We start from the raw sequence: 13,152 nt of genomic DNA on the forward strand, positions 1-13,152 counted from the left end.
TGAACGTATGTATGCGGCATAACTTTTTTGAGGGAGGATGCCCCCATGCTTCGGCATATATAAATGGTGCATGTATGTCCATCATTAGAAGTGGGTGGATGAAGGGAGGTATCTAATGGTGGGCATACCCACCGATCAATCTCTTTTTTTTCGTTCAGACAACATGACTCTCAGTAAATAGCTTGGGGTGTCTACTTTCCAAAATGGGGTAATTTGGGGGGGTTTTGTGCTATTTTGGCATTTTATGGCCTTCGAAACTGTAATAGGTAGTGAGGAGTGAAATAAAAAATTTGCGCCCTTAGAAATCCAGAAGGTGGCGATTGGTTTTTGGGGCCCCGTACGCAGCTAGGCTCCCAAAAAGTCCCACACATGTGGTATTCCCGTACTCAGGAGAAGCAGCAAAATGTATTTTGGGGTGCAATTCCACATATAACCATGGCATGTGTGAGCAATATATAATTTAGTGACAACTTTTTGTAAAAAAAAAATATATTTTTATTTTTTGTCATTATTCAATCCCTTGGAACAAAAAAAAAATATTCAATGGTCTCAACATGCCCCTCAGCAAATAGCTTGGGGTGTCTACTTTCCAAAATGGGGTCATTTGGGGGGGTTTTGTGCCATCTTGGCATTTTATGGCCTTCAAAACTGTGATAGGTAGTGAGGAATTAAATAAAAAAATTAATGCCCTTAGAAATCCTGAAGGCGGTGCTTGGATTTCGGGGTCCCATACGCGGCTAGGCTCCCAAAAAGTCCCACACATGTGGTATCCCTGTACTCAGGAGAAGCAGCAGAATGTATTTTGGGTGTCATTTCACATATGCCCATAGCATGTGTGAGCAATATATCATTTAGTGACAACTTTGTGCAAAAAAAAAAAGTTTGTAATATTCCCGCAACTTGTGGCAAAATATAAAATATTCCATGGACTCAACATGCCTCTCAGTAAATAGCTTGGGGTGTCTACTTTCCAAAATGGGGTCATTTTGGGGGGCTTTGAGCTATTTTTGCATTTTATGGCCTTCGAAACTGTGATAGGTAGTGAGGGGTGAAATCAAAAAATTTGCACCCTTAGAAATCCTGAAGGTGGTGATTGGTTTTCGGGGTGCCGTGCGCGACTAGACTCCCAAAAAGTCCCACACATGTGGTATCCCTGTAGTCGGGAGAAGTAGCGGAATATATTTTGGGGTGCAATTCCACATATAACTATGGCATGTGTGAGCAATATATCATTTAGTGACAACTTTTTGTAAATTTTTTTTTTTTTTGTCCTTATTCAATCCCTTAGGACAAAAAAAAAAAATATTCAATGGGCTCAACATACCCATCAGCAGTTTCCTTGGGGTGTCTACTTTCCAAAATGGGGTCATTTGGGGGGGGGGGGTTGTACTGCCCTGCCATTTTAGCACCTCAAGAAATGAGATAGGCAGTCATAAATTAAAAGCTGTGTAAATTCCAGAAAATGTACTCTAGTTTGTAGACGCTATAACTTTTGCGCAAACCAAAAAATATACGCTTATTGACATTTTTTTTACTAAAGACATGTGGCTGAATAAATTTTGCCCTCAATGTATGACTAAAATTTAGTTTATTCGATTTTTCTTATAACAAAAAGAAGAAAATATCATTTTTTTTCAAAATTTTCGCTCTTTTTCCATTTATATCGCAAAAAATAAAAATCGCAGAGGCAATCAAATACCATCAAAAGAAAGCTCTATTTGTGGAAAGAAAAGGACGCAAATTTTGTTTGGGTGCAATATTGCATGACTGCGCAATTACCAGTTAAAGCAGCGCAGTGCGAAATTGTAAAAAGACCTCTGGTCCTTAAGGTGTTTATTGGTCCGAGGCTGAAGTGGTTAAAGAAGTATAAGAGTTTTGGCAGAATGGACATTTTTAAAACATCCCAAAAGCCATAAGGGTACATTGTCCATTGATTCAACAGATGGTTAATGTCCAAAACAGAGGGGGGAATTAGCCTGATACAGTGTGGAATAAGAGGAGGTCTGGAAGCACCAGCAATAAAAAAAGTTTAGTTGAAGGGTTGCGAGTAAAGGTGTAGGGAGGTGTAGGGGGTGTGCCTCAGTTTTCAAAGTGTATATTTTAAACCAGATAAAGAAGATGGGAGATGGGTTAAAGGTAAAAGAATGTCATCAGCGAACAGGGACAGCTTGTACTCCCTCTGTCACATAAAAACCCCTCCAATATCAGGTTGAGAGCAAATGGCCGTGACAAGAAGTTCTAAACAAAGGATGAAAAGTAAAGGCGATAGTGGACATCCTTGCCTGGTGCCATTGTTCAGGGAGAAAGAATTCGACTTAAAGGAGGCCATCTGTACCTAAGATGTTGGAGCATAGTATAGGGCCCGCAATGCTTGGAGGAAGGGACCTGTAAAGCCATAGTTTGATAGCATAGCAAATGTAAATATCCAGCTTAGTCAATCAAATGCTTTCTGGGCGTCAAAACTAAGGATAAGTGCCAGGCATTGAGTTTTATGTAGACAAGTCAATAAGATCTATGACACGTTTGGTATTATCGCTCACATGTCTAGTGGGAACGAACCCCACGTGGTCTTTATGAATCAAGTTCGGGAGCATATGAGTGAGCATGTTTGGTAAAATTTTTGTGAATATTTTGTAATCAGAATTAAGTAGGGCAATAGGTTGATAATTATCAGGAATAGATGTATATTTGCCAGGTATAACTGAGATGAGGGTGTGCAAAAAGTGGGACTGAGGGATTACCTCCTACACTAGAGAAGTAAAAAGCTCTAGCAGATATGGGGTCAGAGTCGGAAGAATGAACTTCTAGTAGGATTATGGTAATCCGTCAGGTCCCAGAGATTTGTGGGAGGGTAAGTGTTTAACAACCCAAAAAAAGTAATCTAGCCCGTAATAGAGCTTATAAGGTAAATGTAATTTTTTTATGTGTGGAATATTTCACCCTCCAAATTCATAAAGGTTATGGGCTCTAATAAGCTTGCGAAAAGAGGTGGACTAACCAATAGACATCAATAAATTTGTTTCGTTTTGTTCCATTTCGTATTAGAATTAATTTGTTAGGTTCGTTAACTTTTCGTAACAATTACGAATGATGAATTTATCATTATGTGCCACTCTCACCATCCCTGTGCTGTGCTGACTTCCCGGGTTTTTTAACTTCATCATAACGAATAATCGTAATTAACCACTTGCCGCCCGCCCTATAGGCAATTGACGGTGGCAAAGTGATTTCATAATCCTGATCGGACGTCATATGACGTGATCAGGATTATGAGCCGCTGCGCGCCCCGGGGGCGCGCATCGCGGCGATCGTTGTTGCGGGGTGTCAGTCTGACACCCGGCAACTATGATCTCGGTAAAGAGTCTCCGACGGAGACTCTTTACCAAGTGATCAGCCGTGTCCAATCACGGCTGATCACAGTGTAAATAGGAAGAGCCGGTGATCGGCTTTTCCTCACTTGCGTCTGTCAGACGCGAGTAGAGGAGAGCCGATCGGCTGCTCCTCTGACAGGGGGGTCTGTGCTGATCGATTATCAGCACAGCCCCCCCGAGGATGCCCACACTGGACCACCAGGGATGCCACCAGACCACCAGGGATGCCCAGCAAAAGGTAATCCTCACTAGACCACCAGGGATGCCAGTCAGCACAATGGATGCCAATCAGTGCCCATAATGGATGCCAATCAGTGCCCACAATGGGCATCACTGATTGGCATGCATTATTGTTTGGCACTGATTGGCATCCATTAGTACAGTATAACACCAATGCCGCCTATGAGTGCCCACCTGTGCCGCCTATCAGTGCCCACCTGTGCCGCCTATCAGTGCCCACCCATGCCCATCTGTGCCGCCTATCCATGCCCATCTGTGCCGCTTATCCATGCCCATCTGTGCCGCCCATCCATGCCAATCTGTGTCAGCTATCAGTGCCAATTTGTGCCACCTATCAGTGTCCATCCGTGTCGCCCATCCATGTCGCCCATCAGTGCCGCCTATCAGTGCCACATATCAGTGTCCATCAATGCCACCTCATCAGTGCCACTTTATTGGTGCCACATCATTGGTGCCCATCAGTGTCGCCTTATCAGTGCCCATCAGTGTAGCCCCATCAGTGCCCATCAGTGAAGGAGAAAACGTACTTATTTACAAAGTTTGAAACTGAAACAAAAAAAAACATTATTTTTTTTCAAAATTTCCGGTATTTTTTTATTTTTAGCGCAAAAAATAAAAACCGTAGAGGTGATCAAATACCACCAAAAGAAAGCTCTATTTGTGGGAAAAAAATGATAAAAATTTCATTTGGGTACAGTGTAGCATGACCGCGCAATTGTCATTCAAAGTGTGACAGCGCTGAAAGCTCAAAATTGGTCTGGGCAGGAAGGTAAGTGCCCTGTATTGAAGTGGTTAACGAACATTCTTATTTTGTTTTGAATTCTGAATCTCCCATCGACTGCCAGTACCATTCTCCCACTCCCATATTAGAAAAGGTCATTTTCCCAGCCCTCACTCAGCAACAGAAGAAAACCTCTGATTGGTCAACAAAACACCAGCCACATTTCCGTTGTGACAGAATTTGGGTCCGAAATTTGGTAAACGAAATTTCGTATTTTGTACAAAATTCAGAAGCATAGAAATTCGTATTTCGGATCCTCCCAAATGTACGAATTTACGGAAATTCATATGAATTTCCGATTCATACGAAACTAATAGCAAATGTCTACTGACCGAGTACTCTAGCTGAAGATACAGATTGTGCCAAAGCTAGTCTATCCTTCAATGGGGACATTCAATTAAAATCCACATTCCTCCAATGATCATGAACGGTTGAGAAAGGTTCTGCATTTACTCACAAACCATGTTGAGGAATTGGAGGTGAAAATAAACCTATCATGGAGGGTCAAAGAATTAATATTTCATTTTGAGTGGGCAAGAGTGTTTAATCAATATTCCCTAGGTTTCCCAGAAGGGTCTGAAGCTATATATAGGAGGTGTGGAAATGTTTAGTGGCAAACTTAAATGACCCACTAGCACAAAAATGGTTTTCCTGGATCATGATCACATCCACTGCTGAAGATTGAGGAGTTCAAACCCTTCACAATATAAGAAAGTACTTGTAATGCCCTGATGTACAAATAAATCCTAAAGCTGAAACAAACCATATGTATTAGAAGGTCCCATGGTGTGTAAGAGACAGAAGGTGAATAACATACAAAAAAATAGATATTCAAGGAGATCATCAGATGAGCTATAATCATAGAACAGATTCAGGTCAAAAAAGACCTATAAAAAAATAAATATAAAGACCTAACATCAATAGAGAGCTTGAGGTGCCGGAGTGACTCAGGGAGCCAAGGTGGAGGCTTTGGATTGTGGACGGAAGACCTTCAACATCCGGCAGAAAGGGTCTCCACCACTTTCCAGGTGTAAAAGATGGGCAGATGAATATTAACATGTAAAACATGAGTAATAAAACAACAAAAAGTTATCATCCCAAGGACATGGAATTGTATCCCTTACAGGGAAAAAAAAGGACATTCAAGGGCATTAAGATCGCCCAAGTAGGGGTGTATTGCTGGCATCAACTGGAACAGTCAAGTAGTATATCTAGAAGAAGAGGCACATTGAGATGTAGAGGAAGCCTTTTGCGATTCTTGCTTTGCAGGGGTCCAGATCTTGCCCAGGGTAGAAGCAGGTCATGGCTTGGAAGGAGGAGGTGGGAGGTTATACGCGGGCCGTAGTGACAGATCTAAGTCCAGCAGGCAGGCCCCACTATCCTGAAGATCATGCATAGTGTATTGTACGCCATCTTTAGAAGCTGAAAGCTGGAAGGGGAATCCCCATCTGTAGATGACTCTGTGATTTTGTAGTTGTGTAGTGATCGGGCAGAGGTTTCAACATTTAGCCAGGGTGGTAGACGATAAATCGCTATAAATCTGGACTTTATCTCCCTTATAATCCAGACGAGTCTTGTTATGGGTAATGATGGTGAGGGTTTCTTTGCTTTCATAATAATGGAAATTAAGTATAATGTCCCTGTGATTGGTGCCTGCAGGAGGTTTAGGGGCCAGATACTGTATTTATGTGCTTTATCCATCCTCCAATCTATGTCAGGGATGTATAGTGCCAATGTGGTAAAAAGATCACAATGATTTACATTTTTCTGATACCCCATGGATTCACTGATTTTGGTGCAGTTCCCTATTTTCCAGATCTTCCTGTTGCTACTGAAGTTGGGAAATGGTATGTTTAAGCAAGGCACGATCTTCTTCCAGTACATGTACATATTGTACCAGTTCATCAAATCCAGTTTCCAAAGTATCGCTGCTTTCCCCTAAATGAACAATTTCACCCCTCAGCACCTGTTCAATGTTCCTCATATCCTTAGTGATGCTATGGGTCAGGTTCTGTAGCACAGCTTGCAGTTTTAAATCAAGTACCACTACAGTGACTACCAAGGTAGGCTCCATTGATGGTAATGGAGAGACCATTGTGCATAAGCCCCCTTTAGCCTCAAGGGAGTCCATGGGTTCAAGCCGCCTGTCCTGCATACGTGAGGGTGGGGATGCAGGTCTAAATAGAAACCGATCCATCGTTGGAGGAGGTTGCAGCTCTGCTGAAGGAGGAGAGGGGTATTTCTGATGCCCAATCTTCCCCATGGGATGCCCAGGGATATATGTAGGAAGAGCAACCAACTCCCATGGCTGCAGCTGCTGTGAAAACATAACGGGAGTCTCACAAAGTGGATGGAGACCAGAGCATAGGTTATGAGGCAAAATATTATCAGACATAGAACTTAAAATGACTTTAGACCCTAACTTTTTTTTTTTACTTAATAGAAGCATACTCTTTTTTTAAATGACTAACTTTGTTCTCCTACAGCCAGTCCTCACATTGCAGACACCCAACTCCTGCAGCTAAGGAGACACCCATGTGTGAATGCTCAGTTCCCACCAAGCCATGCCCCTGCTCCATCCTCCCTGCAATTTAACTGAGGGCAGCAAGACCCAATCGCTTCACTGTCCAAAGTACCTGCATCTAGAAACTGGACAATTGTGAAGTGGCACAAATCAGAGGACATAAGGCAGTGAACATGCACTACAGGTAAGTTCAGTAAGCCAAACAGGGCATGGGGGGGGGGGTTATAAAAAAGTATCAGAATGCACTGGGGTATTTTATACCTTTAATGCAGAGAATACCTTAAGTAAGGTAAAAAAAATGCTTAGCATTTGGCACCACTTTAATTTTACTGAAGTAACTGGACTGATAAATATTGTAACACTGAATTCTACTTACTAATTCCAGCGACACTGGTCGATTTGCAATTAATGACCAGAAGAGCCAAAATTTACAGAAGTAATGTGTTACTAAATAGAAACCATTTCAGCTTTTAATTATACTGTATGTAAAGCTGAATCAAATTAGCCCATTTGCCACTCTGCACTTGCCTAATTGCCATTAAACCTATTTATTTTGGTCATCTGAACATCATAAGACCTAGATAGAATCTTTAAAATCTGCACAGATGAAAAGACCCTAGTGTTGTAAGTGCTGTAGTGCAGTAAAACTGAACAAATTACATTTCCACACTGAAGATAGGTAACATGAGCATCTTTCATTGATTTTTCTGTAGTTGTATGAAGTAGCTGTTGTGAAATGATGCTTGTTTATTCCTGTTACTAAGAGCTCAGGTGAAGCCACAACATATATTTTTGGAAGGAAAAAACAGTAAAATATGTTATGGATAAACTTTATTTTAATTTTATTGGCAACGTTTCTGGGTATGTAAGATGTTGAAAAAGATTCTGTTACCAACACAGGGTCACTTGTATATAAAAGCATACCAGCAGAATATACTCAGCTATCCTGTGGCCCATGTGTTCAAATTCTGACATTTTGCTTCTTCCTGACTGCTGCACATATTCCATGCTTCCAGGTGCAAAATACCTGCTATTCCACAGTACCCAATGGATTCTCTTGCCTGCTCACATGCGACTACAGGATGTATGAGCGGGAGGGAGGAACCACAGGGTGTAGCAGGGGAAACCGGTATTCTATACTCTCAAAGGTTTGAATTCTCACAGCATCCAGTGTGCAGCGAAGTTGTGGCATTTCAACACACCTGGCTTTTGGAAAGGAAAGCGTATTCACTCTTTTTTTTCAGGTATGCTTTCGGAGGTGCAGTCACTTTGCATATCTGCTTTTACTTTACAGTATATACAAATTTTTGTCGTACAGATACATATTTAAATTATGACAAAACATTCCCAGAGTGCTTAGGGTTATTTAAAGAGACAACACTCTCAAAGTAGCTCCCGTTTAGAAACAGCTGTGTCTGCAACTCTAGATTAAAATGTTCAATAAGGATAAGTCACTATGATAAGTCTTTTAGTTCTATGTGTAAATTTAGCCTTGAGCTTCTGAGCTCTGCAAACAATGTTTTTTTTTTTTCCTACAAGTGCTAAAGGAACATAGGAAAGATGAGAGCAGCACTTGGATAACAGATTATATATATTAACATGCAAAATGTCATATTTGCCTGACTAAAAGGAAGAAAATGTTGGCATTTTATTTTGTAGTCCTGATCACAATAAAGAAAGCAAATATGTACAAAACTACTGCAATGCTCCTATAAATATTTTAATCAGCAATCAATTTGTCTGTTTTGTAGTTCTAATATACTTCCTAATGTAGCAGGTGCCACCTAGCCCACCCGCAGCCCCGCACCTCCCACACAGGATGTACACTAACATTGACAGCCTCGGAGGGACACAGTGCCTACGGGGGAATTTCTCTCCCTCCCTCTCCTCACTCTACACAGCGCCCCGAGCGGCACTCACGGGGACCCAGCTGCCTGATCTGCTCCCTCCCCTGCTTCATTGGCAGGGGAAGGAATCAATTACCAGCCACCATGACTACAAAGCATCATGGGACATATAGTCCCACACACAGGTGGCCCCAGAGTGATACCTGGGGGCAGAGCTAGACACCCCAGCATTCCACAGCAAAAGAGGAGTAAAAAGAGGCTGGATGGGAGCTAGGCAGACACCCGAGGCAAGGAAGAAAACCTGACCCAGGGGAGAGATGTTGCCTTCCCGGGTCGGTGTGCCATTCCTCCAACAGATCCACAAACGGTCTGGGATATCCTGCCTGAGAGGGGTATCCCAGGTGCATTCTCCAGGCGCACCTGTATAGAGGGAGTGAAGCATTGCAGTTGTAAGGTAGCCAGTCGGGCAACCCAAAGACTCTGCCTGTTCAAGAACACTTCGGCCTTGGTAGCAGGATTGGTGAGCAGGCACTTGCCCATTTTACAGAGATACAGAGACACTGCATGCAGGCAACATTGCCTATTTTGCCTACACCTGTAGAAACTGAGTCGCTATCAGAAACCATGAATCGGACTGAGACAGAAGTGCTGTAAATATCACACTAGTTTAATATTAATAGTAAAAGGTAAACAGAGCAAACATAGTCAAAACATAGCCAGAATTCGGTAACCGGATCGGATAGTCAGACAAGCCAAGATATTAGGAAGCCAGGGATCAGCATACTTCAGGACAAGCCAGGAAATCAGGAAACCAGGGATTCAGCGTAGTAGAACAGTAAGCAGGATCAGGAACCAGAAGGGACATCGGCCAAGTAAGTCTTTCACAGGTACACAGGAGAGAGTCTCTGATATGTTGACCAGGGAAAGGCAGAGAGGATCTGGAATGAACAGCTTAAGTAGCCAGCAGGACTGATGAACAGGATATCATCACCAGGTGAGTCACTGTGGAAAGATTCGAGCGGGCGATTAACTGACAACTTAGTGGAATGCTCTGAGAAAGAAGGGCTGAGCCCAGCCCTGACAGTCACACTTACACCCTGTTAAGCAGTCACAGTGTCCACCTTGCTTACCCAGATACTGCCAGCATACTGCATTTTCACTCTACCAAACAGGACACCTAAATGCATCAATTAAAGTAGATAGCTGAAGATTTAAGGCCTTCATTCTTCCCAGGGATTAAAAAACTAATTTCCCCTCAAGGGACTGAAGTCGCTGGTGGGTGCCATTCGGGCACACAAATATACCCATGGCTCAGTATACGTATTGTATGAGCAGGGTCATCTGAACTTGGGAGTTACACTATTGAACACTGAACCAGGTGCAGGGTTTACGTTTTTTTGGGCCTGTGATGTCAGGGGACAGAAAGGAGAGGTCTGACATAAGAAGGGGTCATTCCTCCGCCCTCCTCCTGCCTTGACCCATAGAGCTAAATCAAAGTAGAGTTGGTGGCTGATCTGTTAAAGTGTTTAACACTAACAGATCACGAAATGGCAACGTTTTTGCCTCTGCTTTTGGGGTTATTCTCCTTGAGGAGTCCCCTGAAAGCAGTCAGACAGTATCATTGAGTTCTAATGCTCTTAAACTTCAGTCATTACTAGATAGATGATTTACTTGAGCCATATTTTTCTACTATTCTATTATACTGTTAGTGCAGAACTAAATATACTCAAGCAGCTCCTTCGGGGTAGCACTGCACCAATACTGTGACCTTTCAATAAAAAATGTGCTGTAGCATTTGAATCTACATGCATTGGCACTTACTGTACAGTTTTCTCTCGGCCCTCCTACAAAGTCCCACCAACACTTGTTAAGCCTACAGGTGAAGTTTACCTAATGTAGCTTTCTATAATAGTGTGACAATGATGCTGCACTTCTCCTGAATTCAGAGTAGAGTTGCCACTCTCATGTAGGCTGTACCTGTTTGCACTACAGAGGGATGATAAAATGTGGCACTTGGTGTGGTTTTCTGCATTGTCACTGCTGACTGACAAGCCTGTAACTTGTCAATCAGCAGTTTGCAACACCTAGTGCTGCTCACTGCTTTCTGAGAGCATTGCTTCTGTTGCTGAAACCCTCCCACTGAAGTATTTGGGAGGGGGAACGTGTGAAGCACAAGAAAAATAGGACTTGGCTCAGGTAGGGAAGGTACACATAGGCGTACACTTTAATGTACACCCCTCACATTTTTGTAAATAATTTATTTTATGTTTTCATGTGACAACACTGAAGAAATTATACTTTTCTACAATGTAAAGTAGTGAGTGTACAGCTTGTATAACAGTGTACATTTGCTGTCCCCTCAAAATAACTCAACACACAGCCATTAATGTCTAAACCACTGGCAACAAAATTTAGTACACCTCTAAGTTAAAATGTCCAATTTGGGCCCAATTAGCCATTTTTCCTCCCCAATGTCTTGGGACTCATTAGTGTTACAAGGTCTCAGGTGTGAATGGGGAGCAGGTGTGTTAAATTAGGTAAATAAATAAATATTGTGCCACGCTATGTAAAAACTTTGCACCATTACTACATAATTAATATCCAAACATGATTCCAATCCATAAAGTACAAGTGCAAAAAAACTTGAATAGTATATGATAATAACGGTTCTAGATATACAAAATTAACAGTGTGAGCAAGTGATTACTAAATAAACATAATCACAAAAAATACACATAATCAAAGCATCATCAGTGATAAACATAGTATTCAGTCCATTGAAAAGATCAAATATTGCTATATACAGTGCTCCAAAAGAAGCTCCTCAGCGATTTGTGATGGTGCTTCAGAGTAAAAATCTCTATGTGACTTCACACACGTACTCAACCCCCCCCCCCCATGTGATTGTTACTGCGCAGCTAAGTTTGGTCAGGGTTAATGGACTCTGCAAATCCTCAGATGCTTCAATATTGATGTCCTCGATTCATGTATATAAAGAAATAGACTGGATAGTGTGATAACACTTTAATTCAAAATTTATAGAATAAAAATGGGCCAATGTACTCACATACTAGAGGTGCTACCAGCGCACAACTCTATAGTAAGCATAAACATAAACGGGATTCCAATCCAATATTTATCTTGTGTTAAATTATGTGTTATCACTCTAACTCTCTCATACTGGTCACTGGAAGTTCAACATGGCACTTCATGGCAAAGAACTCTCGGAAGATCTTAAAAAAATAATTGTTGCTCTACATAAAGATGTAGAGATAGGGGAAAGCACTGCGCTAAAATCAAATATACATAAAGGAGCACAGCAGCCAACACTCAAACAAACAAAGTTCAACAAACAGAAATAAAAAATAGTGTAGCGCTTCTAAAGTGAACATATGTTGAAAGAATGATCATATAACAAAGATCATATAGATGTGTAGATTAGCAAAATAAAGTCCAAGTAATGGGTGTAAGCTTCCGTGGAAGGGCCGGCACAATGGTGATCAGACCGTATCAAAATGCGAGGAAAATCCCATTAAACGGATATGTCCATATACAACAGCTTGTCTGGAAACATTAGGAAAGAATAGATGGATACTTCTTACCAGATCTGTTGGACTCACACAGTCGTATGACGGTTGAGTCAATAAGGCTTGGGGTCACAATCTGGGACCGAGGGGTGGATCGAAGGAGGTTCGTCAGCCTGGTGGGGAAACTCCAAGAGACCGTATGTCCAATGATGAATCTCACCGATGGAACTTCAGAATGGTTAGGAAATCCAACTCGGATATAGCCCACTGCACTCCGATACTCCGAATACCCCAAAGTGAAGGGGAAGATGTTTAAAGAGTTTGGACCAAAAAAGGAAAAAGAAAGAAAAAGCTCCACATGGTGCGGGTCAGGCGATAAAAAATGATAATTTATTAAAAGTCAAAAGGGTAACAGATGACTTGGTGATCACAAAGCAATAAGGTAAAAGTAAAAATAAAAGCAATGTGGGGTGCCAACAGCTAGCCCGACGCGTTTCGACACATATGTCTTCGACAGACATATGTGTCGAAACGCGTCGGGCTAGCTGTTGGCACCCCACATTGCTTTTATTTTTACTTTTACCTTATTGCTTTGTGATCACCAAGTCATCTGTTACCCTTTTGACTTTTAATAAATTATCATTTTTTATCGCCTGACCCGCACCATGTGGAGCTTTTTCTTTCTTTTTCCTTTTTTGGTCCAAACCCTTTAAACATCTTCCCCTTCACTTTGGGGTATTCGGAGTATCGGAGTGCAGTGGGCTATATCCGAGTTGGATTTCCTAACCATTCTGAAGTTCCATCGGTGAGATTCATCATTGGACATACGGTCTCTTGGAGTTTCCCCACCAGGCTGACGAAC

This window comes from Lithobates pipiens, unplaced genomic scaffold (assembly GCF_037356315.1).
Source record: "Lithobates pipiens isolate NorthernLeopardFrog02 unplaced genomic scaffold, aLitPip1_a1.2 Scaffold_8, whole genome shotgun sequence".
Lineage (NCBI taxonomy): Eukaryota > Metazoa > Chordata > Amphibia > Anura > Ranidae > Lithobates > Lithobates pipiens.